Source organism: Panthera leo, chromosome B4 (assembly GCF_018350215.1).
Source record: "Panthera leo isolate Ple1 chromosome B4, P.leo_Ple1_pat1.1, whole genome shotgun sequence".
Lineage (NCBI taxonomy): Eukaryota > Metazoa > Chordata > Mammalia > Carnivora > Felidae > Panthera > Panthera leo.
This window is the reverse complement of record NC_056685.1, coordinates 92,205,868-92,230,918: the sequence shown is the minus strand read 5'-3', so window position 1 is coordinate 92,230,918 and position 25,051 is coordinate 92,205,868.

Sequence of the window (25,051 nt, the reverse complement as noted above, 5' to 3'; positions counted from 1 at the left end):
TATCAGAAAGAGTAGGCAAGCATTCGCCCCATGGAATGTCCAGGGGAAGCAGGTTCAGGCAGAGAACAGGTGACACCAGTTCTCAGTGTTTGCTTAGCTTCTTCCAGGAGCAGCCCAGAGGCTGGAGTGGTTGGAGCAGAGTGAACGCAGGGGACGGAGGGGAGGTGGAGGCAGGGAGGAGATCGCAGAGGTAGACACGCTGAGGGAGGGAACGGGTGTAGGGCCTCAGTTCTACTCCAAGTGAAATGGAAAGCCAGTGCAGGAGCCCGGGAGAGGAGCGGCATGTTCTGGCTTACATTCTGAAGATCTGATCCCTATTTGGGGAAGAAGCTCTATTTTAGTAAACGCGAAGATGGTCTTTCTTAATTGATAATTTCCTCTCTCATGTTCTTTGAACATTTTCTGATGCAGCCAGATGTGTGCCAGAGGCAGAGTTTTATCCGATATGAGTGAATCTTATCCAGTCCTTCTTTTTTTTTAAGGTTCTGTTTTTATTTATTTTGAGAGAGAGAGAGAGAGAGAGAGAGAGAAGGGGAATGAAGGTGAGCGGGGGAGGAGCAGAGAGAGAGGGAGAGAGAGAATCCCGAGCAGGCTCCACACTGTCAGCGCAGAGCATGATGGGGGGCTTGAACTCAGGAGCTGTGGGATCATGATCTGAGCCATTATCAAAAATCAGACTCTTAACCAAGTGAGCCACTTAGGTGCCCCTTATCCAGCATTTCTCAGCCAAGTTATTTTGGCACGCAGGAATATCATGACCTGGGGCTAGGCTTTTCCCAAAACTCACAGCCAAGTTGATCTTTAGGACACTATCCTGAGATGCAATATAGAAAAAAAACTGTCATTTTAATTCTGATTTTAAAATATTATTTCAAAATAAGTAGCGGTAAGAGTTCTTACAAAAAGGGGCACAAGATTCATGAAGTGCTACAGGAATTTATAATTCCAGCTGCCAATTATCCTGCAAAATGTTATAATATCATTGAATCAATGCACTCTGTGGACCTTTGTTACAACACCAACTTTAGAGAAATAATCAGTTCTGGACTTTTGTCAATTCTTATGATTATTGATAATCTCAATAACTAAATTTCAGAGAATTCTCTTTTGAAAGAGAATGTATACATTTATTGGAACGGGTTCTAAAAATGTTTTGACACCAGCCAAAAGGCAAAGCCACATAAAGGCTATTTCCAGAGTAAACTAGAGAAAATGTTTTACATAAGAAGACTGTAAATGAGAAATAAATCTGACCAAAAAAAAAAAAAAAAAAAAATGTTTAACTGCTCTAGTGAACAAAGAAACGCAAAGCAGTAAAGCAGAACTTAAGATGAATTTCAAGGAGAAAAGAAAAGGAAAAGGAAAAGGAAAAAGGGAGAATATTAGAATACTTGGCAGGAATACAGGGATTCAGCGAAGGGTACTCTCTAAGTGCTTGGGCGTGAAAGCAGACACGTTCTCACATTGCTGATGACAGGGAGTGGTACTGGGTTATAAATCTGGAGAAAGATTACATTATTGGGCTTTGTGCTTTTACTCCCAGGAAAATTTCTTTAGGAAATGATGCAGCAAAAAAACAAAAAACAAAAAAACCCAAAAAACAAAAAACACAACAACAGCAACAGAAGTTTTAGATAAAAATTATATACTTTTCAGTAAAAAGTGGGTTAAATAAAATATTTTAAATTCATAATAAGGAATATTATTCAACTTTTGGGGCTCTTGGGTGGCTCAGTCAGTTAAGCATCTGACCCTGACTTCAGTTCAGGTCACCATCTCAAGGTTCATGAGTTCAAGCCCCACGTGGGGCTTGGTGCTGACAGTGTGGAGCCTGCTTGGGATTCTCTCCTCCCTTCTCTGTCTGCCCCTCCCCTGCTCTCTCTCTCTCTCTCTCTCTCTCTCTCTCAAAATAAATAAATAAACTTAGAAAAATAAAAAAAAATAAACTGTCTTAAAATTAAAAAAGAAATATTATAGGACTTTAAATATTTTATGAAAAATTGATATGGGAAGATACCTATGTTATAATAAGTTTGATGCAGAATGAAGCAAGGTTCAGACACATGGCATCAGCATATACAAATATGTGATAGAAATAGAAACTAGGGGCACCTGGGTGGCTCAATCAATTAACCATCTGGACTCTGGATTTTGGCCCAGATCGTGGTCTCACGGTTCGTGGGTTTAAGCCCGTGATGTCTGGCTTTTCACTGATAGTGCGGAGCCTGCTTGCGATTCTCTGTCTCCCTCTCTCTCTACCTCTTCCTTGCTCATTCTCTCTCTCTCTCAAAATAAATAAATAAACTTAAAAAAAAAGAAATAGAAACTGAGTAGAAATACACTAAATTATTAACAGTGGTTATCTTTGAATGGTGATGTCACAAGGGGTTTTATTTTGTCTTATATTTTTGTACACGGAATTTACGATAAATTATTGGTGCAAACTGTAGGGTATTTGGACATTAACCAAATTATTAATGAAACTGACTTTTTAGAGATCCTTAACCCAGTCCAAGACTTGAAAGTGCTGTTATTAAGGAATAGATACATAGGATAAATATTTCACATAAAAATCAACAAGGAAAAGGAATGTGTGTGCAAGAAGCTGATCTCTAAATACCTATTAGTGAGTGTGGAGAAGTGATGTAATTCACAACTCTTGATGAAATTGTTCAAAATCCTCCACATAGGCACCACAGGAAGAACAACACCATTGTTTTCCTGTTTGGTATTCCACTCTCCTGGCAACTTTTTTGCAATGATATTCTGCCATTGTGTGTGTTTGTGTGTGTGTGCGCTTTTTTGGAGGGGGGAAGGGGCAGCGAAAGAGGGGGAAAGAGAGAGAGAGAGAATGAGAATCCCAACAAGCTCCATGCTCAGCTCAGAGCCCACCTCGGGGCTCAATCCATGATCCTGGGATCATGACCTGGGCTGAAATCAAGAGTCGGTCGCTCAACCCACTGAGCCACCCAGGTGCCCCCCATGATGTTCTGCGGTAATATCAGGCTTGACACAAATAAAGAAACAACACCCTCTCTTTTTATCTGAAGAAGGCTTTTTAGCCTTTCAAAGGCAAGCGTGTTTCATTTTGTTACTAGTAAACATGTGTATTGATTCGTTTAAGAACACGTGATTCCTCTCCCTGCCCTCCCCCTCCCCCCATTACATCTTCGCTCTAGGAACTTTGGAAAATCAGCATGTTACAGCTTCATCTCATTGTGAGGTGTGCTCAAAAAGTTCAAAGTGCTCCCCAGAGGTCTTTCTCTTGGTCGTTCTCATTCCCCACTTTGCTTATTATTCCCACTGCGGTGGGCCAGATTGTCCCAAGTCTCCCTGGAAAGCAAGCTGAGTCCATGGGCATTCAAATAGCTGGTTAGAGAGTGTATTTTCCCTCCAGATTCAAAGCCTGGTGATTATAATGGTGGGATTCTGAAGAGTCTCCTGAAATAAAGCCATATTAACACTTGCAGGAATTTCTGTGCTTAGTTCTCTGGAAAGGCAATTTCTTTTAAAAAAAAAAATTTTTTTTTTAACGTTTATTTATTTTTGAGACAGAGAGACAGAGCATGAACGGGGGAGGGGCAGAGAGAGAGGGAGACACAGAATCGGAAGCAGGCTCCAGGCTCTGAGCCTTCAGCCCAGAGCCTGACGCGGGGTTCGAACTCACGGACCGCGAGATTATGACCTGAACTGAAGTCAGACGCTTAACCGACTGAGCCACCCAGGTGCCCCAAGAGCGCTATTTTTCTGTTGAATTCCTTCCTTAGCCTGGAGATCACTTACCTTTCTAGATTTCTTTTAAGAGAGTCAGTCAATAATGAACTTATTAGAATATGAGCCAGTTTCCCTGTGAGGGAGTTTGGAAGCAGATCTCACAGCCCCCGTCAAGCCCTCAGATGAGGGCAGCCCAAGCTAACCCCAGCAGGATCGCCGCTGCTTACTGACATGCTTACTTTCTTTTAAAAAAGATTTTTAATGCTTATTTTATTTTTGATAGAGAAAGAAAGAGCATGAGCAAGGGAGAGGCAGAGGGAAAGGGAGACAAAGAATCCGAAGCAGGCTCCAGCTTCTGAGCTGTGGGCACAGAGCCCGATGCGGGGCTCGAACCAACAAACCACAAGATCGTGACCTGAGTTGAAGTCACACGCTCAACCGACTGAGCCACCCAGGTGCCCCTGACATGCTTACATTCTAAGCTGCCTCTTAGAATTGCAAGGTCTAGATTCAAGGAGGCAACTTCATGTTATAGTTGCCATCTTGACCTCCCGTGGAGAACAGCTTGCCGTGAGTAGCCATCGTGGAACTATCCCAGAAAATTCCCTGCTCCATTTAGCCACAGGGAAGGTGTGGAGAGGACTAGAGCTTTAGACCTCAAAGTTCAGGACCAAAGGAGCTAGCCTCAGTATTACCGGTAAAGTTCATCAACGTTGGGTGCTTTGCTGGGAAAGTATCTACTGTTTGGATAATCTTACAGCACGCCTCTTTGGGTTATTTCCTCTGCCTTTGTCCATTTTTTATTTGGTGAGGAATCCAGATATGCAGTGCAATTACATCATTCAGCCTACCGAAATGAATGAGTTGGATTTTTATTTACAGATGTTCTGCTTTTGTTTACCTGATGTTCCCTCCAACTAATCCTGAGATACTGTCATTTTCATATTGTTTATCTATAAGTGCCACATACACTTGAGAGATCGTAATATTGAGAATGTAAGTTTCCTTTAAGCCTTTACTTGACAGTTTTATAGAAATCTGACAGAGCTGGGTAAGGAAACATAATGAAGTGTATGAGATAAAGAAGATATTAAGGGGAGGACTGGCCTTGAGCCAAGTTGTGAGATAAGCCAGGGGTTTCTACTGAGGATCAACAATCTTCCTTTCCCTTCCTAGCCTCTTCTTCTGGGTACCTGTGCTGAACGGTTGCCCCAAATAAACCAGACTAACTAATTCATCTGAAAGTTCTGGGAGGAAGATTTTTATAGATAAGGAAACTGAGGCTTCAAGTAAAATGGCCAGCTTTGAGGTAAACAGCTTGTTAAGGTAAACTTGGAACTTGAAAACAGGTTTTTGGCTTAAAATTCAGTACTTTTCCATATGCCAATGATGCCTAAACTAACACTGGTTTTATTTCTGTCTGTAAAAGGAGCTATACTTACAAAATAATTGGCTTCTGTCTCTTCCTATAATTGGAGATGGTTGTGATTATTATTAATAACGTCTGTACAGAGGGTCTAATAACCTGTCAGTGTCACTGTGAAAGTAGAATGCTGAGAGACCTATAAAGCACCCAGCGTGGGGTCTGAGCAGTCTCAAGTCACCACACATGCTTACCTGTGTGAGCCGGTACCTGGTGGTCACCCAGCAGGATTCCCGGACAAAATTTCATTACACTGTAATGTTGCTATAAGGCTAAGCAATAACTAAGGGCTTTTTCTAAAACTGTGAAGGCCTTTGCCAACGAACGTACAATTTTTATTCTAATATCAGAACTAGTTTACTAACCTCTTCTCTGTTACCAATTTCCTAGCTGTCTTATCCCGGTACCCTTAGAAATTCACAGTCCCAGGCTGTGAAGGCAAACAGCATATCTTTCCTTTCCTACTAACTTGGAATACTCTAGTCTTTTCTGAGAAAGGAAATGGCATGGAATTAATTGACTATGAAGACTGTGGTCTTAATGACTAATATGCCATCTTTCCTTGGGTGTATTTTCCTTTAACAAAGAAGAACCAAGAGGGGCGCTTGGGTGGCTCAGTTGGTTAAGCGACCAACTTTGACTCGGGTCATGGTCTCGTGGTTCGTGGGTTCGAGCCCCGCATCGGGCTCTGGGCTGACAGCTCAGAGCCTGGAGCCTGCTTTAGATTCTGTGTCTCCCTCCCTCTCTGCCCCTCCCCTGCCCATGCTCTGTCTCTCAAAAATAAACGAACATTAAACAATTTAAAAAAAAAAGAACCAAGAAAAAGAAATATTTAACCCAAAGGATTGACTGTGTCGTGGTGGATTTCCAATAACGTACATGGATGGCACTTTGGGAGACTGGGGGAAAGAAGGGTATGTCAGGCCAGGAGAGGGTACCCCCCAAATTATCCCACATGAGGCTCATTGCTTTGCTTTGCGTAGATTATCCTTTTTTTTTTTGTATAATGTTTTATTTATTTTTGAGACAGGGAGAGACAGAGCATGAACAGGGGAGGGGCAGAGCGAGGGAGACACAGAATCTGAAACAGGCTCCAGGCTCTGAGCCGTCAGCACAGAGCCCGACGCCGGGCTCGAACTCACGGACCGCGAGATCATGACCTGAGCCGAAGTCGGCCGCTTAACCGACTGAGCCACCCAGGCGCCCCAATTATCCTTTTAATAATAATTTCAGTGCCTTCAGGGAATGAGATAAGAACTCACTTTTTCTCCTCTGCTTGAATTGTTGACCCCGAGTCAACAAACCCAAACTATGAGAGTGTCACAATAGGAAGCCCAGGCTTTGGGGGTCAGACACATCTCGTATTGGATACTCACACACCTATGAGCTGTGTGTCCTTTGGTACATCACAAACTGACCCTCAGTTTTTTTCCTCTGAAAACAGAGGTAGCTCCTTGGCTTGCTGGGATTAAATGAGTCGGTACAGGTAAAGCATCAGTCTTAGCACTTTGTGCTTTACACCTGACTCCTACTCCATCTATGTTTAATGTGTGCTCAGCACACATACCTCTCTTTCTCCTCTCCCGATAAAAGCTGTGATTTATTGGCTTTGTTTCTTGAAACCAGACAAATTTCTAGGAATTAGCAGCAGTGAGGAACACAGGAAGCGATTTACGGGCTCCCTTCAGAAGTCAGAGAACGCGGTTCCATGGTAGAGATACTCTTCTTCTGTATCCTCAAGCGTTTATTTACTATTCAAAAGACTCCACAGGTTAAAGAAGAGAAAGATTAATTAGATCCAAATCCCTACTCTCCTTTCCAAGATCTAAATTAAAAGTCATCAGAAGATACCTGTGTGCAGCACAAACTGCCAACATTTGAAATTTACAACCCCCTTGGCTTTGTGTTTCAGGAAATTTGATTTCGAAATCTAATTTTAGAATAACAAATAGTCCTGCACAGAGTCCCAAATGTTCCTGGTTCCCAAAGAGTTTAATTTCAAGCTTCTTTATGAAAATCTGAATATATGATCTTTTCTTTCTTTTTTTCTTTTTTGTAAATCACTGAATATATACATTCTCCGAGAACATTAGAATCTCATGCAGAGCCATCATTTAATTCTCTAATAAGGCGAAATTTACTATAAGTATTCCATCAGGTCTCAGTGGTTGGCCTCTTTGGCCTCAAAGGCCAAAATAAATCTATAAAACACGTGTGCACACGGACGCACTTTTATTTTACACTGGTCTAAAACAAAACTGTTTCCCTCATCTGAACTCTTCTCAGAGCCCACACTGACAGGCTAATGCCAGCAATTACCTGAATGATCATTTCAACAACTGAAAGCTTGGCATTGCGCCCTGCTCAGAAAATAACATCCCATCCAATTTGGGGCACCCAATATAAACCATGCTTTTATATTTTTTTCATCTTTCTCTTACTTTCCATTTCAAGAACGCGGTCTTACTGAGTGGTTTCGGCATCAGCTGTCCTTTGTGATTAAAAAAAAGACCCTCGCTGGAACAGAATGTGACAACCTGTGCTTCAACGTCAGTCCAAATCCTGTAGTGTTCTCCTGGCAGAACTCCTGGCATTCAGATGCTTCAAAGGTTTGGGATGTATCGACAGAACTTGTATTTGGTCTCCTCCGGACTTCTGGAACTTACACTCTGTGCATGGATCGGAGTCGTTCTCGGTGTTGCTCACTCGTCTGGCACGCAGCTTTCTGAACTGTGCAAGATTTCACCTTCCCGAGGAAGGAATCCATCATGTCTTGAAGCCTTTCTTGAACCCCTCACTGCATCTACACTGCGTCTGGCGATCGATAGGTCATCAATAAATATGAGATGAATGAAAGTGAATACCTGATATTCGGAGATACTGTCAAATATCTTTCTCTGGTTGATTAAGAGCCTCCGTTTCAACGAAACTGTTTCCTTTTTTTTGAAAACTTTATCACTACAGAGAATTTAGAGAGAAGATGTATGACAGACCCATGTACCCATACCAGCTTTGATAATTATAAACTCATGAACACACCTGCTTCATACAAGCAGGGTTTTTTGTTTTTTTGTTTTGTTTTGTTTTGTTTTGTTGTCATTAATAGATTGCTTTTGAGCGGTTTTAGGGTTACAAACAAATTAAGTGGAAAGTACAGAGTCCCCATATATTCTTTCCTCTCTGGTTTCCCCTATTATTAACTTTTTGCATTAACGCGGTATATTTGTAACAATTGATGAGCCATTGTTAATGCATTATTATTAACTAACGTCCATAATTCACTTAAGGGCCCACTCATTGTGTTGTACCTTCTATGGTTTTAACAAATACATAATTAACAAATTACCATGCCATACAGAATAGTTTTACCAGTTTCTAACATTAAGAAAATAGCTATCACTAACCTTTAATTACCTCGGGGTGCATTACATTCACACAGTTGAAGGTATTTTCATTTAGATTCAATTCAAAATTTATGCTTATTATGATGATCTCCCATCTACTGTGTCGTACAATTCATAACAATTGCCTTCGGTAAACATTTTTATCCCCATTTTCTAAATGGAGATATTGAAGCTCTGAAAGGTTAAAGAACTTTCCAAAGGTCAAATAGCCAGGAAGGTGGGGAGCACAAGGATTTCCAGCCAGATTAAGTGGGATTCATCCCCACTGCAACATTTATGACTTGGTAAATGGCAGAAATGCTAAAATTAGTCCTTTCTACCATTTGTGGAGCAATTAAGGGATGTAATGGAAAGCAGATCCAGATGGCGGAGGCCTTCCCAGAAGCAAGGTTTCCTATACTCAGGTAGAGGAACAAAGATCTGGAAGTGGTGCGGGGGGAGCCCTTGGTGCCTGATCGCCATTCCCAGCGTGGGGGGTGTGTTGTATGTGAGAGTGAACAATTGCAAGAGACAGGCTGGGTCCAGGGAGAGAGCCAGGTTTCAGTTAGGGTATGGAGCTGAAGGTAAGAAGGTAGAGAGGTCCCATGTGGTTCAGAAGAAAAATTACTGAGGGAAAAAGAGCAGTGGGGGTTATGGAGGAAAGAACCAAGTACCATGGGGTGAACACGGAAAGCAGACGGGCTGCCCTCTCGGCTGGTATTTGAGTGAAGAATTCGAAGCACGATGGGCTTAATTGACCACAAGGTTTTTGAAGATCCCCCTCTTAAGCCCTCAGGAAGTGTTGAACCGGCAATCCCTGCCCTGTGTCTGGAAAGTCTGCAGTCAGCACCCTGCTTTCCAGTTGCTCAGAACCATGCTTCCTGAGAGGGAAACTTATGCCCAGAAGCCTGGCCCAAGGCACGCAGATTGGTTCTACCAGGTCCTAGTGAGTGGTGAGCACGGCCTGGGTTGATGCATGAGTAGGATATCCCCTGGAATATTGGGCCGTGGGCTTGGTTTTCATGGAGGTGGTTACTGGGGGAGAACATTCGGTTCATGAGCTGTCTGACAGCTAAGATAGCTTTGAGAAGTATTCTGCCCTTTCCAGGTGGAGGGTAGGACCAAGTCTATGAAATGTTGGGTTTCCAAACTACTCTTTCTTCCACCTTGGTGGCTTCCTTTTTACTCTCTCCCTTGGTGCCACCATCTATGCTGCCATGGCCTGCTAGAATTTCTCCCCTGGGCACATTTTCATGCACACTTTTTGTCTCTCTGTACTCCATAAGAATACACCTGTTGTATGTCTAATCCTATACTAATAGACCATGTTATTCTTATAATCATGGAATACGTATCTTGCAAATCCACTCCAACTTCTCACCCTATGACTAGATGCCCCCACAACACCTCCACCAAGTGGTCTTATCACGTATGCTTGAACAGATTCAGGGAGAGAAAACTGACTACTTTAAAATGTAGCCGAGCTTTGGATAGGTTTGAGTGATAGAAGCTTTTCACTAAAGTAAAATCCTTATATGCCCCTCAAAGTATAATTCCTCTTCTCCAGGCCGTTCCTTCAAATATGTGCCTCTAGGTTTATCTTCCTAGTGTAGCTGCCAAATCCTTTGTCCCTCAGACATTGTATACCAGTGGGGCAGGGTGAGATTTTAGTTCCCGGATAAGAAATCTGCCTCAACTTTTTTTTTTTTTTTTTTTTTTAAAAGCTACATGATGCACTAACGCCATGCCAGACACTGTGCTAATTGTGAAGATTAAGGTAATTTGATTAATCCTGCTAACAATTCCAGGAGGGAAGTGTTGCTTTCTTTCTGCAAATGAATCAACAGTGGCTTAGAGAAACACATTATTTACCTTAAGGTCACGCTGCTGGTTAGGAACGGAGCCAGAACCGAGGTCCAGGTCCTCTGAGGTCAAGGCCCCTTCTCCCACCACCACATGACTGACAGTGACCCTCTCCAGACAATGACCCATCTAGCAGAGCAATCAAATGTTACAAGTCCAGACCGAATTACAAGTGTGGAGGCTGAGGGAGAACTTGGAAGCTTTTTTTTTTTTTTTTTTTTAACGTTTCCAAAAAGCGTACATATGTAGAGAATTATCTTTGTTATTCTCAAGCACAAGGGTATTGTGATGGTGGGATTGTTAGTTACGAGAAGAGACACTAGCTGCTATGACAACATACCCTAAAATCTCAGTGGCCTAACCCAGAAGTGTCTTCCACAAAGTCTAACGCAGGTGGTCCTCTTTGGCAGGTGGCCTTCCGTGTACCCTGGTATGGTTTGAGAAGATTCATATGTTGAAAGCCTAACCCCGTACCTGAGAACATGGCCTTATTTGGAAATAGGACTGTTGCCAATATGATTAGTTAAGATGACTGGGTGGGGCTCCAATCCAATAGGACTGGTGTCTTCATCAAGCTGGACTCAGGCACACATGCGGGGAGAACGCGAATGTGGAGACAGCCATCTACAAGCCAAGAGAGAGTCATAGAGCAGGGCCTTCCCTCTCAAAAGGTATTAATCCTACTGAAACCCTGATCACAGGCTTCTGAACTCTAGAACTGTGGGACGATATGTTTCTGTTGTTTAAGCCACCCAGTTTGTGGTACTTCGCTGTGGCAACACTAGCAAACCATACATGGTCCCATAGGGCCATTTTCCTACCTTATGGCTCTGCTGTCCTCCAGAGCCTCGGCTGTTGTTTACTGGGGCCTTGGTATTTGTCCAGCGGAAGAAGGAGGGCGACAGATGGAGGGCCACATAGGAATTCCATGCGGGCAGGGCATGGAGGGGAGGTGCATGTCTTTTGGCATTTCATTGGCAAGAAGTCAGTCCCATGGCCAAACCTAACTTCAGGAGAGGCTGGGGAATGTAGGCCAGCTGAGTGTCTATGAGTTGGAATTAACAGACATCAATAAGCATGTAGCAGTCCTTGCCACAGACAACTTCGAGTGGAAAGATCCTGGAAGAAAAAGGCCACTTCTAGGAGACTGGGAAGGAATCATCTATCCCCCCTTAACCCCCTCATTCCATCCATAAACCAAGTATTTAGTGAGTACCTACTATTTTCCAGCATTGAACTTGGTACTGGGGATAGAGAAGGGGGGAAAAAAAGAGACACATTTCCTGCCTTCCGAGAATTTACACCGTGATAACCCACAAAAGTGCAGGGTGCCTTGAGAAGCTTTTAAAATGTAGTTCTAACCTACTCTGAGTGCTCAGAGGTGTCTTAGAGAATGACACATTTAAGTAGAAATAAGAATGAGCTACTGGTTGCAATCTCTTCTCTGCAATTCCAAAATCCAATAAGCTCTAAAAACCAAGTTGTTGTTGTTGGGGTTTTTTTTTTTTTGAAAGTTATTTGGTAATAAAACCTGACCTGATCTTGACACATTTAGTGGAAAATCCTGATCTGAATGGACATGAGGTTACTTGTAATCTTTATCTATTGTACTTGGTGTGAATATTTGTAGATCTTGCTGAAGAAATGCTGATGTTTGACTGCATAGATAGATCAAGGCATAGTATTGCTAGGATGCTGGACAGGGTCACTGGGGAATTGGAACAAAGGGATGTATCATACTGAGAACAAAAGGTGCCACAAATTGTCTTCAGACTTGATTCCAGTCACCCAGGTTTATGGACATCTTTAATATTCATCCTTCCAGTAGTTCTAATAATTGAGTAGTTTCTCAAATCTTTGACATCAAAGAGGAATCATCGATGGTTCTTCTAATACCTGGAGCTGTAGAAACAGATGGTGGGCAGTACTGGGAATAGCATTGAGAGTAGTACCTTTAGCAGCCGTCAGACTGGACCTGTGAGCCACCTTAACACATAAAGAGTGGCCTTCGGAATCTAGATTTCTGCTGGCTGGGAGCTTGGAGACAAAGGTAATAATGGGGGCCACTGTGATATAAAATTGTCTTCTCCTCAATAACTATGGCATGGGGGAAATAATGACAGCATTAATGCTTCCAGCGATGTTTTGCCTGCTTACCTTTTCATAGATAATACCTGGAATCCACAATAAGAGGAAATATTAGTCCCAGTCACTCATTTACAAGACTCATACATACAAATGAGCAATGAGGAGGTCAGTGTTCTTCAAATCAAGAAATCTGGGAAGTGATTGACATAAAGCAGGGTCATCCAACAGAGCTCTCTTCATGATAAGAAAGATCTACCATTACCTGCATTCTCCAATATGGTAGCCATGAGCCCCATGTGGCTATTGAGCACTTGAAATGGGGGTGGTATAGAGGAGGTGAATTTTTTATTTTATTTAACTTTAAAATCAAATGGCCACATGTGGCTAGTGTCTGTGATATAGGAAACCAAGGGTGTAAAGACTTACCTTGTTCTTTCACATAAATAATACACCATGATTGAAACACAGAGCCAGGAATCCTTTTTTTCTTGTATATTAAACACACATACACTGTGGCACATTTTTGAAGGCATACTGACACTAAGTTTCATTTCTATAACTTTATTTCCCCCAGGAAAGTGTTCTATCCTGGAGCCTATTAAGAACTTAAGGAAAGACTCTTTTTACTCTAAATTCTCTGCTCTCAATTAGTTACCTCTATATCTATAATCTTCCTGCTCCTCTCAAACAGAGAGAAAAAAAGTTACAAAGAAACATGGGTATGTTGCAACATTGGTATATAGAACACCTCCTGTTTGATATTTCTTTGGCTAAAATGTAGTCATTCCATTTCCTTTGGTGGGATTCACTTATTTCAGGCTTTAACCTTTAATTCCTTACTGGAGTGTTCTCTTGAAGGGCAGGGACACGTTTAATTTATCCTGGTGTAGCAGAGTGGCAATTACCAAGCATTTGATAAGTGCATGTTGGATCAAACAGCTTATCGCAATCATACAATGCCTAAGTTTACTTGGTAAATACTAAGTAATACATTTCTCCGGATACTTTGAAAACTCCACCTGATGCAACTTAACTTAAGCCAGAGGGTAAGAACAGGTTTATGGAGACATAGCTTAAACTTCTACATTGAATGGAGTACAGTGAAGCTAAGAAATAGAGATATGATATGGGGTCTCTATGGGTATGAAAAGATGATGTGGGATCTCCCACTTTATAGATACTTAAGGGTAGTATCAAAGACAATTGCTCTCAAATGTTTTATACTTTAACTCAGAAAGAGAGAGAGAGACAAAGGAGAGTCTCAGCGTCTTGTCTAGCTCTGAGTTCCTAGATGTGAAAATCAAATACATTCAAGCCCTGTATATCTCCTAAGACCTTTCCCCACCAAAAGAAAAATTACCAATTTCTCCAGTAGTCTATTTGAATTCTGACATGTATACAAGTCTGTATATAGATTCTGACATGTATACGAAACATTCTACTGCTAGGGGTCCACCAAGCTTGGTGAAACCATGGTTCCCTGCCCTTCTGGGTGTTCTGACAGGCACCTTGCACAGAAGTAGCTCCCTTAGACAAATGGAACCCACATTCTATTCGTGGCCAGGATGGTCAGCCAACAGAATCCTCTGTGAGGCGCAAGGCATAGGACCGACTGGAGTTCCAGCTAACGCGCTGTATTAAAGGCTTTCAACTACAGGGCTACTTGGATTCTCGGATCCTACTTAAGCAACGGAGGCAGTTTTCTATACAGATCTTTCCATGTAGCCATCTATCGTAACCATAACTTATTTCACCAATCAAAAGGAACTTCTAATATCCTTTAAGCTACATAATCAATCCTCTGGGGGTGTATTTAGAAAGTAATATTTAAAGTATTTGCCACTGGAGTGTAGACCCCTTATCTGGATCCTTCCAATGTAACTAAACACCCTTGGAGTATGGATTTCTGATTGGGGCACTTACGATCTTATTTAACTGCCTCTAAAAAGTCTGGCTATATGCACAATGTGGACACAGACAAATTTCCCGTAAATGACAGACAACCTAAGAGAGTGGTTAAGGGAATGAAAACTAGAGCTCAGCAATCAATCAACAACTTTGAAAGATCTGACCTGAAGAGTTGGGAAATTGTATTTTATTATCTTACCTGACTGTGTTTTCAGAGCCTTCTTCACCACTGTTCTCTCTCATCTGCCTTCATCCCAGATCATTCCTGAAGAGCAACACTCCTAGAAGCAAGAACAGAGCTCTGGAATCAGGCTGCCTGGGTTCGAAGCCTGGCTGTGCCACTTACTCTGTCATGGCCTATCTTCCCTATGCCTTCCTTTCCTCCCTGGAGAATGAGGGCCATCACATGCCTATGCTATCAGGTTGCTCTGAGAATAAAAGCCTGGCACTGAGCCTCACACCTACAAGTATCCGATGGACATTTAAAGAAAAGCAAATGGGTGCCTGTAATGATGGAATTGTCTCAGGCAGAGTATATAGGATAAAAGCCACGGTTTCTGGTCTTAAGGGGCTCAAGACCTGGTGGGAGAGACAGACAAGGAAACAGTAACAACGTAGTTGATCAGAGAGCAGTTCTATGCAAAATGTGTGCAAAATATAACTCCTGGAGTAAACTTCCAGCCTAATTATCAAAAATACATAATGATATATCAAGGACCACCGAAATTTCCAATATCTAATGGAGAGATTTAAGATATCAATAGTGATGAAGTACCGAGTAAACTTCAGCATAAAAAAGATTTTAAAACAACTGATAGATTAGAAAGCGGTGTTCTATTTTAAATGTTCCACGTTAAAATTTGCCTCTGTTGGATGCTGAAAACATTTTCCAGGGCCATTTTCCTGTGAGAAAAGAGACTAACGTAAACAGTCCAACAATTAACTACATACACTTGGCCTTTCTGAACTAAAATACGGTTATTGAGCCCAAATCTACAACTACAAAACACATCACCAGCCACAAAAATAGGGCTGAATCATATTAGAAAACATATGGATTTCAGAACGAGTATAAAGTTTCATCGTTTTAGGATTCCCTTGCTGATTCCTTAATAGGCCATCTACCTTATCACAGCCAAGCTCCGTGTTGCCATTTTCTTTGCAAATCACAGATACGAGCTGAGATTTCATTGTGTAGGCATGAACCATTTCACAAGAAAAGACAAAATAGCCAAGTTAATAAATCCTAGACAAGATCCAGAGTTTATTTTTGAATAGAAATGACAGACTGAGGATTATTAACCTTCTGATCTACAGATGTCTTAAATGTTTGTGAATAGTCAAGCCCTTGATAGTTTTGATAATTTTTTTTTTGGATTTTGTCATGGCAAGATAAATTATACATATCCTTCATATTTGCAGGATGAGATGGATTGTGCCAAACATTCAGGGTGCAAGTGTGAGAATATTTTCTTTACACACCTTCTTTTATTGCAAGTGTGGAAACTCGAAACTTCTATCTCAAAGTCAACCAATCACTCACTATTTTGTTTCCCTAAATATTTTTACATTTTTTAAAATCTTTATTTATTTTTGAGAGAGAGACAGAGACAGAGAGACAGAGTGAGAGCAGGGGAGGAACAGAGAGAGGGAGACACAGAATCTGAAGCAGGCTCCAGGCTCTGAGCTGTCAGCACAGAGCGGGGCTCGAACCCACAAACCGTGAGATCATGACCTGAGCCAAAGACGGACGCTTAACCGACTGAGCACCCAGGTGCCCCTGTTTCCCTAAATATTGATTTCCATATAATTAGGCTTTGTTTTGCATAATACATGGATAGTGTAATAATATCCATTCACAGTATAATAATTCAAATATATATGCTTTTCTTTAACTGAATTTTTAAGAACATTACCAGAATGCTGATGCATTCCATAGAAAAACTTTTTTATATTGTTGGGAGTGGGGATGAGATTTTTAGGTAGAATGAGGGAAAGTAAAGAGATGCTAAGATAGCTTAATAGAAGTTGTGATTAAAACCCAATCTCTTTTTCATTTGAAAATGTAGAATCTGAAAGTGTTACTGTGTTCATAAAAGTGAGAAAAAATTTAATTCTAGTTCAAATCATTTAATACCAAAAAACATAATTGATATTCATTTTTAAAAGTGTAATTAAGTACATTAATATGGTCCATTAATATCTAGATTTTATACCTGCTGGGTCATCAACCTGTCTTGTCTACATTTGTGCTCATCAGCTATTTCCTTGTCCCAGAAATTCACAAATAGAGAATCAAATTAAGGCTCTATTCCTTTGCAGAGCTAGATCTTAACATGTCACCCTGCCCCCATTTATTTTACCTGTGAAGGTAGTTGGAGAGACGAATTAAAAGAACATTGCCCAAAAGATCAAATACAGAAATGAGTTTGCAATTTTCAGTCTCAGTTGTATATTCAACAGTATGCTACACATTTGGGAAAGAAATTCTTCATCAATTCCTTTGAAAAGTAATATACAGACCATGACTCTTTCTGACCACCATCCACTTGGCCTCAAGCTTCCCCAAGAGCATCTCCTTATAATTAATCTGCACACACTGCTAAGGGCATGCCTGGTAGCCAATCAATCTTGTCTACTGCAAGGATACACACGTTTGTTTTATGTTCTAAGTTTTAAAATAAGCTTGAGCACCCAAATGCCAGATACATTGGAAGTTTGGTCTGTTATTTTTGAGGCTATTCCTTCCCTTTCAAATCTAAGAACTGCAAGGATCATACACAGTCTAATGGGGGGACCCAGTCTGACTGTCATATCCAAACAGAGCTCAGCCATTTACTGCCATAATTCTCACCAACACATTGTGTTACTAAGAAGGGGGAAAAAAAGAAAAAAAAAAAGGTTGTCCCATAAAATCTAAAGGCCAAGAAGGAATATTTCTGGCCCAGGTCCCTGCAGGTAGATTGGGGCAGGAAGACATGCCTTTGAGGAAGCTCGTTCTACCATATTGGATTTTTAAAAAAAAATTTTTTTTTAACGTTTATTTATTTTTGAGACAGAGAGAGACAGAGCATGAATGGGGGAGGGTCAGAGAGAGGGAGACACAGAATCTGAAACAGGCTCCGGGCTCTGAGCTGTCAGCACAGGGGCCCGATGTGGGGCTCGAACTCACGGACCGCGAGATCGTGACCCGAGCCGAAGTCGGCACTCAACCGACTGAGCCACCCAGGCGCCCCTACCATATTGGATTTTTGAATAAGGCCAAGTCTCTCTTGCTCAGACTGAAGCTTAGGCAGGGAGTGCCCTCACTTGAGTTCCCAGGGTGACAGTTTTAACTACTCTCTAGGATACCAACTGTTCCAGGAACACCGTGTCACAAGAGTCCACCACTTGAGGACCCCCACCCGCATCCCTTTTATCTTCCTAGGGATTTGAACACCAAGAGTGAGGCTGGGAAGCTTCTCATCTTCAGGCCCTCATCCTCAATAGACTTTATTGCCTCTTAGAGCCCCAGACACTCACAGTAGTGAAGGTCTCCTTACCTCTCCCTGACATTAGGCCTTGATTACCTCCTGCCCCCCGCCCGCCATGGTCTACATTCTCCACTGTCTTTCTGGGGGTGGAGCTATGTTCCTGCCAATAGTGATGTGCTTTTTCAAGGATCACCCAGGAGCAAAACAATAACAAAACAAAGAAAAAATAAAAGCGCAAGTTAAATTTCAGAGGCGACATTGCACTACAATGATATATGATCAATCCTTCTAAGCAATAGCCTGTAAGTCCATCTTCCTGGGTATAGATGTATTAGGTCCTTGGGCTGCAAAATACTACAGACTGGGTGGCTTAACAACAGAAATTTATTTTCTCACACTTCTGGAAGCCGAAGGTCTGAGCTGAAGGTGTCAGCACGGTTTGGGCTCTGGTGAGAGGCCCTATTCCTGGCTTACAAATGGTCACCTTCCCGTTGTGTCCTCCCATGGCCGAGAGAGAAAGGAAGCTGTCTGGTGTCTCTTCTAATAGGGGCACTAATCCATCCTGCCAGTCTCCACCCTCATAACTTCATCTGACCCTAATTATCTCCCAAAGGCCCATCTCCAAATACGATTACATTGGGGGTTAGGCCTTCAACATAAACATTTTGAGAGGACTCAAACATTTAGTCTAGCATAGTACATAAGCCTCATTGTCATTTTTTTTTTCTTGGCTAGCATTTAGGAAATGTCCCTCATGTAAGATTTATTTTATTCCTGAGATGCATCATTTCAACCATAGTGAAACTGACCACCAACAAAATTTGTTTCATATTAATCATTAATATTTCAGAAACTTAAACAGAAAGCAATCCATATTACGATCCAAATTGACTCAACTTAAGCTTTCATCTCTTAACTTTTATTGTCATACACATACTCTCTTGTTAGAGAAAAATCAGCAAATATCCCAACATGGAAAAATGTGTAAATACACACACATACATACACGGTGTACCTTCGTGCAGTTAGAAACAGAATATACAGAAAAATATAAAAAGTTCTGGGTTTTCCAGCCATTTCTATAATCGACAAGTCTGAACATTTTTGTATCTAAAAATTCTGAGGGTTCCTTCATCACAACTAAAGGGGCTGCAATTTCATTCACGTGTAATTACAGTTTTATACACTTCTATAGCAACATGACCATCTCTAATACGTAAAAAAATTCACAACTGATTACAACAGAAAATATTAACGTTAAATTAATATTGATATTAAATCACGACTACAAGACAGCTGACAGACGACTAGAAGCAACGTGCTTCAACTTTTATCATCTATATTTATGTAGTTTCTTGACAACTGAAATAATAATGGTATCACTTTATGCAGTGAGACTTTTAGATAACAGAATGAAAATTGTTAGGCCCCCTTTTTAAACTCATACACACCCACCAGAATTTATTCTTTGTATAAATGGGCAAGAAAAATTAGCATGACATCAACTATAAAATAGCTTGATAACTTTAGAACCCTGCAAAAAAATCGGGAGGAAGAAGATTGCATTTTCTTTGGCTAGGTACCCTTCTAAGAGCTTTTATAGAACTTACACCATCTACTTATAGCCTCTCTGTAAGTGAGGAAATGCCTCAGTTGTGGCATTACAGTGGGTATTGCCCAGGGCGAAGGGCCAGGAGATCTGAATGGTCAACCTATTTCATGTACCCTGTAGTGTGTGTGTGTGTGTGTGTTGGGGGGGGGGGGTGTCATTAGCTTCCTGTAAAGGAGGAAAAGGTCCACGCAGCTTTTTCTGAGGTAAGCTGGAGATACTCTTCCACAGTCATTTCAAGTGGTCCAAAGAACTTAAGTATTACCATTTGTAAAGCAAATATCATGGCTTAACCCCAGCGTAGGAGAGGTGGTACTAAGCAGTGGAAGGAGCTTACCATGTGTCATCCCAGCTGTGTCAAGGGATCTGGTCATGAACCTGTGGGAAGCTCTGTGAGATTTTAAGTCCTTCGAAGCCTTCTTCTGTTCCATTTTCTGGTACAAGTCTCAGGAACAGCATGGCAGAGGATGCCGAGACGACATGTTTTGACATCCAGACTTGGGGAAAGAGGGACACCCAGAGTAATGCATGGGGCAATAGCTACTGCAAGAGAGGAAGGGGGCAGGAAATGGCATTGAATGAGTGCCTCCTGCATACCAGGCTACACGCCAGGCACTTTGGGTACCTGATCCCATATAAAGACAGCAGCAAGTCTATGAGGTGTATGTGCTATTGCCATTTACAGATGAAAAAATTGCCAAATTCACATACCCAGCACCACTGGGGGTTTAGCTCGCATTTGTCTGATTGTGAAGCCCAGGCTTTTTTCTCTGTACCGTATATACAAATATACCGTATTATTTCTACTGCATCTCAGAGACTTTCTTTCACCAGCATAAACCACTCGATCTATATTGCAGATGGTGCTTACAACATTCTTATATATCAGACAGTTTCTCCTGCTTTGAAAGACAGTATACCAACTTGAATTTAAACTTGAAAATCTGAGCCGTTATCATATATCAAATGCTGCTTGAAGTTTTGAAAACGTCCATGGAACTGGCTGAAGAAGAAACAATGGATTCGTGGTTTTTTTCTCACAGATATTTATACTTTGGTGACTATCATTGGAAAATATATACAGATTTGAGAAGTTTGGGTTTGTTTGTAACTTCCCTAATTTTTTTAAAGTTTTCGTTTAAATTTTAGTTAGTTAACACACATTGTAATATTCGTTTCAGGTGTACAATATGAGCCTCCACTCAGTGCCCATCACAACCAACAGCCTTCCTTAATCTCCATGAGCTGGGGATTAATAAACCCATTCCCTCACCACCTCCCTTCTGGTAACCATAAGTTTGTTCTCTATAGTTAAGAGTCTATTTCTTGATTTTCTCTCTCTCTTTTTCCCCTTTGCTCATTTGTTTTGTTTCTTAAATTCCACATATGAGTGAAATCATATGGCATTTGTCTTTCTCTGACTGACTTCTTTCACTTAGCATCATACTCTCTAGGTCATCCATGTTGTTGCAAATGGCAAGATTTCATTTTTAATGGTTGAGTAATAGTCCATTTATATATATAGAGAGAGAGATAGATAGATAGATATAGATATATACATATATAGATATATGTATATAGCTATCTCACATCTTCTTTATCCATTCATCACTCAATGGACACTGGGTCTGCTTCCATAATTTGGCTATTGCACCTTCCTTAATTTTAAGGGTTTCCCTTCTACCTGTTATCAAGTTATACACATCATGACCATAATTGAGATACTCTCACTGGTCTTCAAGTGAAATTACAAATGCAGCCTTAACACACTGTTATATTTTATGAGGAAAGATAAAGGCTGAATTGTGTTTCTCAACCTAGAACCTTGAGTGCTTGTCCACATCTTTAGGCCTTGAGTCTATTCCCCCCTTGAGTCTAAGGCCTCCATCTTAAGGCCTGTCCCCTTGCCTTAAGATACACAGCTCACTGTCTCCTTCTGAGATTCTCCACTCAAAGGCTGAGAGACTGAGGGCACTGCCCTCAGTTCTTCCTTGCACCCGGAAATCATCACAGGTCATTGGAATGTACCTTTGGCGATGGCATTTTACCATGACTCTGAGTGGAGGTCATAGCTATCAACCTAGCATCTATGTTTCCTGTTGGATAGCATCTGGGGGGCTAATGGTCATGAATTCTCATTTAATTCTTCTTCACGACTAGATTGGCACTCTACAACAAAGCATCATGACAAAAATGCTAAGCGATGAGAGAAATAGTTCCATTCTGTCTATGACGAGGGAGGCAACATAGTACTGTGGACAGAGGACATCTCTAGCTGTTCACTCCTACCCAGAGGCAACACCCGAGTCGTTTATTGCCAGCCAGCTGTGCATGTTATCGGGCAAGTCACTTAATCTCTGTGACTCAGTTTTTCATCAAGAGGAAGCAATGATAGGACCTACTCTGTCTTCCTCCATCTACGACTGAAATGAGATCATGTGTCCGAAAGTGCATTGTAAAATACAGAGAGCACTCTACAAACTTCCAGGCTGCTGTGATGTTACTGATTCCAACCTTCAACAGTCTTTATTGTCTCTCTTAGTCATTTGGCATCTCATCAGATACTGCTATAATTAGGGTGACCAGCTCACCCCAGGTTGCCAGAAGCTTTCCTGATTCTAACAGTAAAATCTCACTCACGCTTGGAGACCTTTAGCCCCCAACAAACCGGCAATAGTGAAGTTACTTGATAAGAAGAAGGCTGACGAAGGCTATCATCTCCTTTTATGGTTCCCTCCACAGGAAAGAGGCCAGCAAGGTGTTGCCATAAGTCTGGGCTGTGTTTTCCTAAACCCTCCCCAAGCCAAAAGGTTTTCTGAGAAGGGGTAAGCTGGTAGGCCACTGATGGGAAGGGGATGGAAAAGGTGGTATAACTGATACTTTGTCATATATTAATAAGGAAACGGAGCACTGCTGGGTGGGTATTCAGGAGACCACCCTCAGAGCCCGACCCACCTCACTTTTCTGTGCCCATCAGCAAGCCCTGGTGTTCTGTTCCAGATAAAGCGGGAATCTATCTGAGGCCAGACCCCGCTTCCAGGTTGCTGCGCTGTCCCCACCCCCTCCTATCTCTTCCCACTCACATCCAAGGGTCTGCCCAGCATTTCAGGCGCTTTCCCAATCATGTGAAATCATCAGTCCTGCTGAGGTGATGTAAGGTAACCGCTTTTTTTTTTTTCCCCCAGAGCCAGTAAAGCAATGATCTCAGCCTGAACTTAAGGCCCCCAACCACCCTTGGGCTAGTGGACTCAATTCCTCAATTCTGACCCCCCACTCCCACCCGGCTCAGGAGAATAAAGAGAGGCGGTGCGGCCAGGCCCCTCTCGCTGCAGCAGTGACCTCCTGTGCTGCTGTAGATACGGCCTAATCAAAGGCCTCTTGTTTTCTTCCGGCTCTGGAACTCACAGGTTGTGCGTGTCTCTGTAGCATGATCGTGGACCCTTAAAAAAAAAAAAAAAAGAAAAGAAAAGAAAAGAAACAAGGACCGATCCATCCAGTCCCATTACTTGGGCTCTAGGGCAGCAGTTTACGGAAAGGGAAGAGATGAAACGATTCCAACATGGCAGTCGTAGAAGAAAACACCTCCGTCTGAATTTCATGGAAGTAAAACTTGAAGTGACCAGAGGAAACCCCAGGAGCTCCAAAGCTATTAATGGCTGTCAGGAAAAGCAAGAACTGGCCAAACGAGCTGGGCTGCTTTCCTGTGAATCATCAGAATTCGCTCAGGCCTCCGCTGGGCTGGGCCCATGTGCCCCAGGTCTCTCACCTGTGGGAACCGGGCTCTCACGATGGAGAGTTGCCACCATCATCTGTCATCAGCTTCTTGGTCCTCACCAGGGCTGGGCACATGAGTCATAACGCCTGTCTTTATACTGAGGATTTTTACTTTTTTTTTTTTTTTATCCCTTTAGAAAAGTAAAGGGATGTGCTTGATAGTGTATTTTTTTGAAACGCTGATTCTTTTGATGATAAACTGAATTTTAAGGCCTGAGGGGTTGGGGAGGGGACAGAGGGGGGGAATAGTCTGGTATCCCTGAAAGGAATTGAATTGCGGATGTTTTCAATGATTCCAGGTTCTTTCACTGGGACAGGATTTGTGTTGTGCTGACAAATGTTTAACAGGCACTTTGGGGGAACGAAAACAAAAACAGAGCCTGATTTGTGGTGTTTGCCAATTCCATGGTGTAAATACTCCCACCATGACCAATTTGGCTGGTTTGAGCACAGCACTAGGAGGGGTCCCGGTTTTCCTTTGCCAAGGTCAGTCTTATCTGATGGATATCATAAAAATGTATTCATGTATATATGTACGTATTTGTTTATTTCTAATCTAGGTGTTGCTTGAAAATAAATATATTTGTTAAGAACTAAGGGTACCTGGGTGGCTCAGTTGGTTAAGCATCCAACTCTTGATCTCAGCTCAGGTCATGATCTCATGGCTCATGAGTTCGAGCCCCACATCGGGTTCTGTGCTGACAATGCAGAGCCTGCTTGGGAGTCTCTCTTTCCCTCTCCCCCTGCCCCTCCCCCCTCTCAAAATAAATAAATGAACTTAAAAAGAAAGAGTCAAACTTCATCAAAATGGTTTCAGTTAGCATACCAAAATGTCACTTGCCTTTCTCAACTTCCCTAGAGCAATTTGGTATCCTGTTCGTACCCTCCGTGCCCTGCCATGCTTGTTTGTTATTTGAAGTCTGTTTCTTGTTCTTATCTACCCCTTATCCACGTTCTCTGTGCTGAGAACTACTTTGTAGCTGGAACATGTTTCCCGTTTTTATCTTTTGACTTTGCTTTTTTTTTGAACAGTTATCTAAAACGTATCATGTCACTCAGCAATTCTCTCCCCTCATACTTATGGAACCTCGATGGGCTCCCCATGACCCTTGGGTTAAGTTCAAACTCCAGGGCCTTTGTGATATGGCCTGGACCCCAGCCTCTGTCCCCAGTGCGCCTCCCCCCCCCCATGAAACTTGCACTCTGGTCACTTTAAAATTTTTGTAGTGACCTGAATACACCGCACTCCTTCATGTCTCCACACCTTACTCCCTCCAATTCTTCCTCCAAGAGTTTCTCTTCACTAAGCCCTTACGTTAGGCTCGCCCCAGCTTTCGATCTCTGCAGCGGCAGGCATCCTGTGCTGATCTGCATCTCAGCAGTGACACGAATTCCTGATGCTGAGCTGTCTCATTCCATTTATACTGTGACCCACTTGGCACAGGGGCAGTCATCCTACTTGATATTCTGGAACCCTACCCAATGCCCAGCTCTATATTAGGTGCTCAATAAATTCCTATCACTGAAGTGATGTCATTTTTGATTCCTACTTTAATTCTAAAATCCCTATTTTAATTCTTAAAATCCCTTCATCATTCATTGAAAATAGTGCCCCTCCATTAAAAAAACAAACAAACAAAAAGAACACCCGGGTGTTTCAGTCAGTTGAGCCTCCAACTTTGGCTCGGGTCATGATCTTGCGGTTCGTGAGTTCAAGCCCCACATAAGGCTCGCTGCTGTCCTCTTCGGATCCTCTGTCCTCCTCTCTCTGCCCCTCCCCCACTTGCACTCTCTCAAAAATAAATAAACGTTAAAA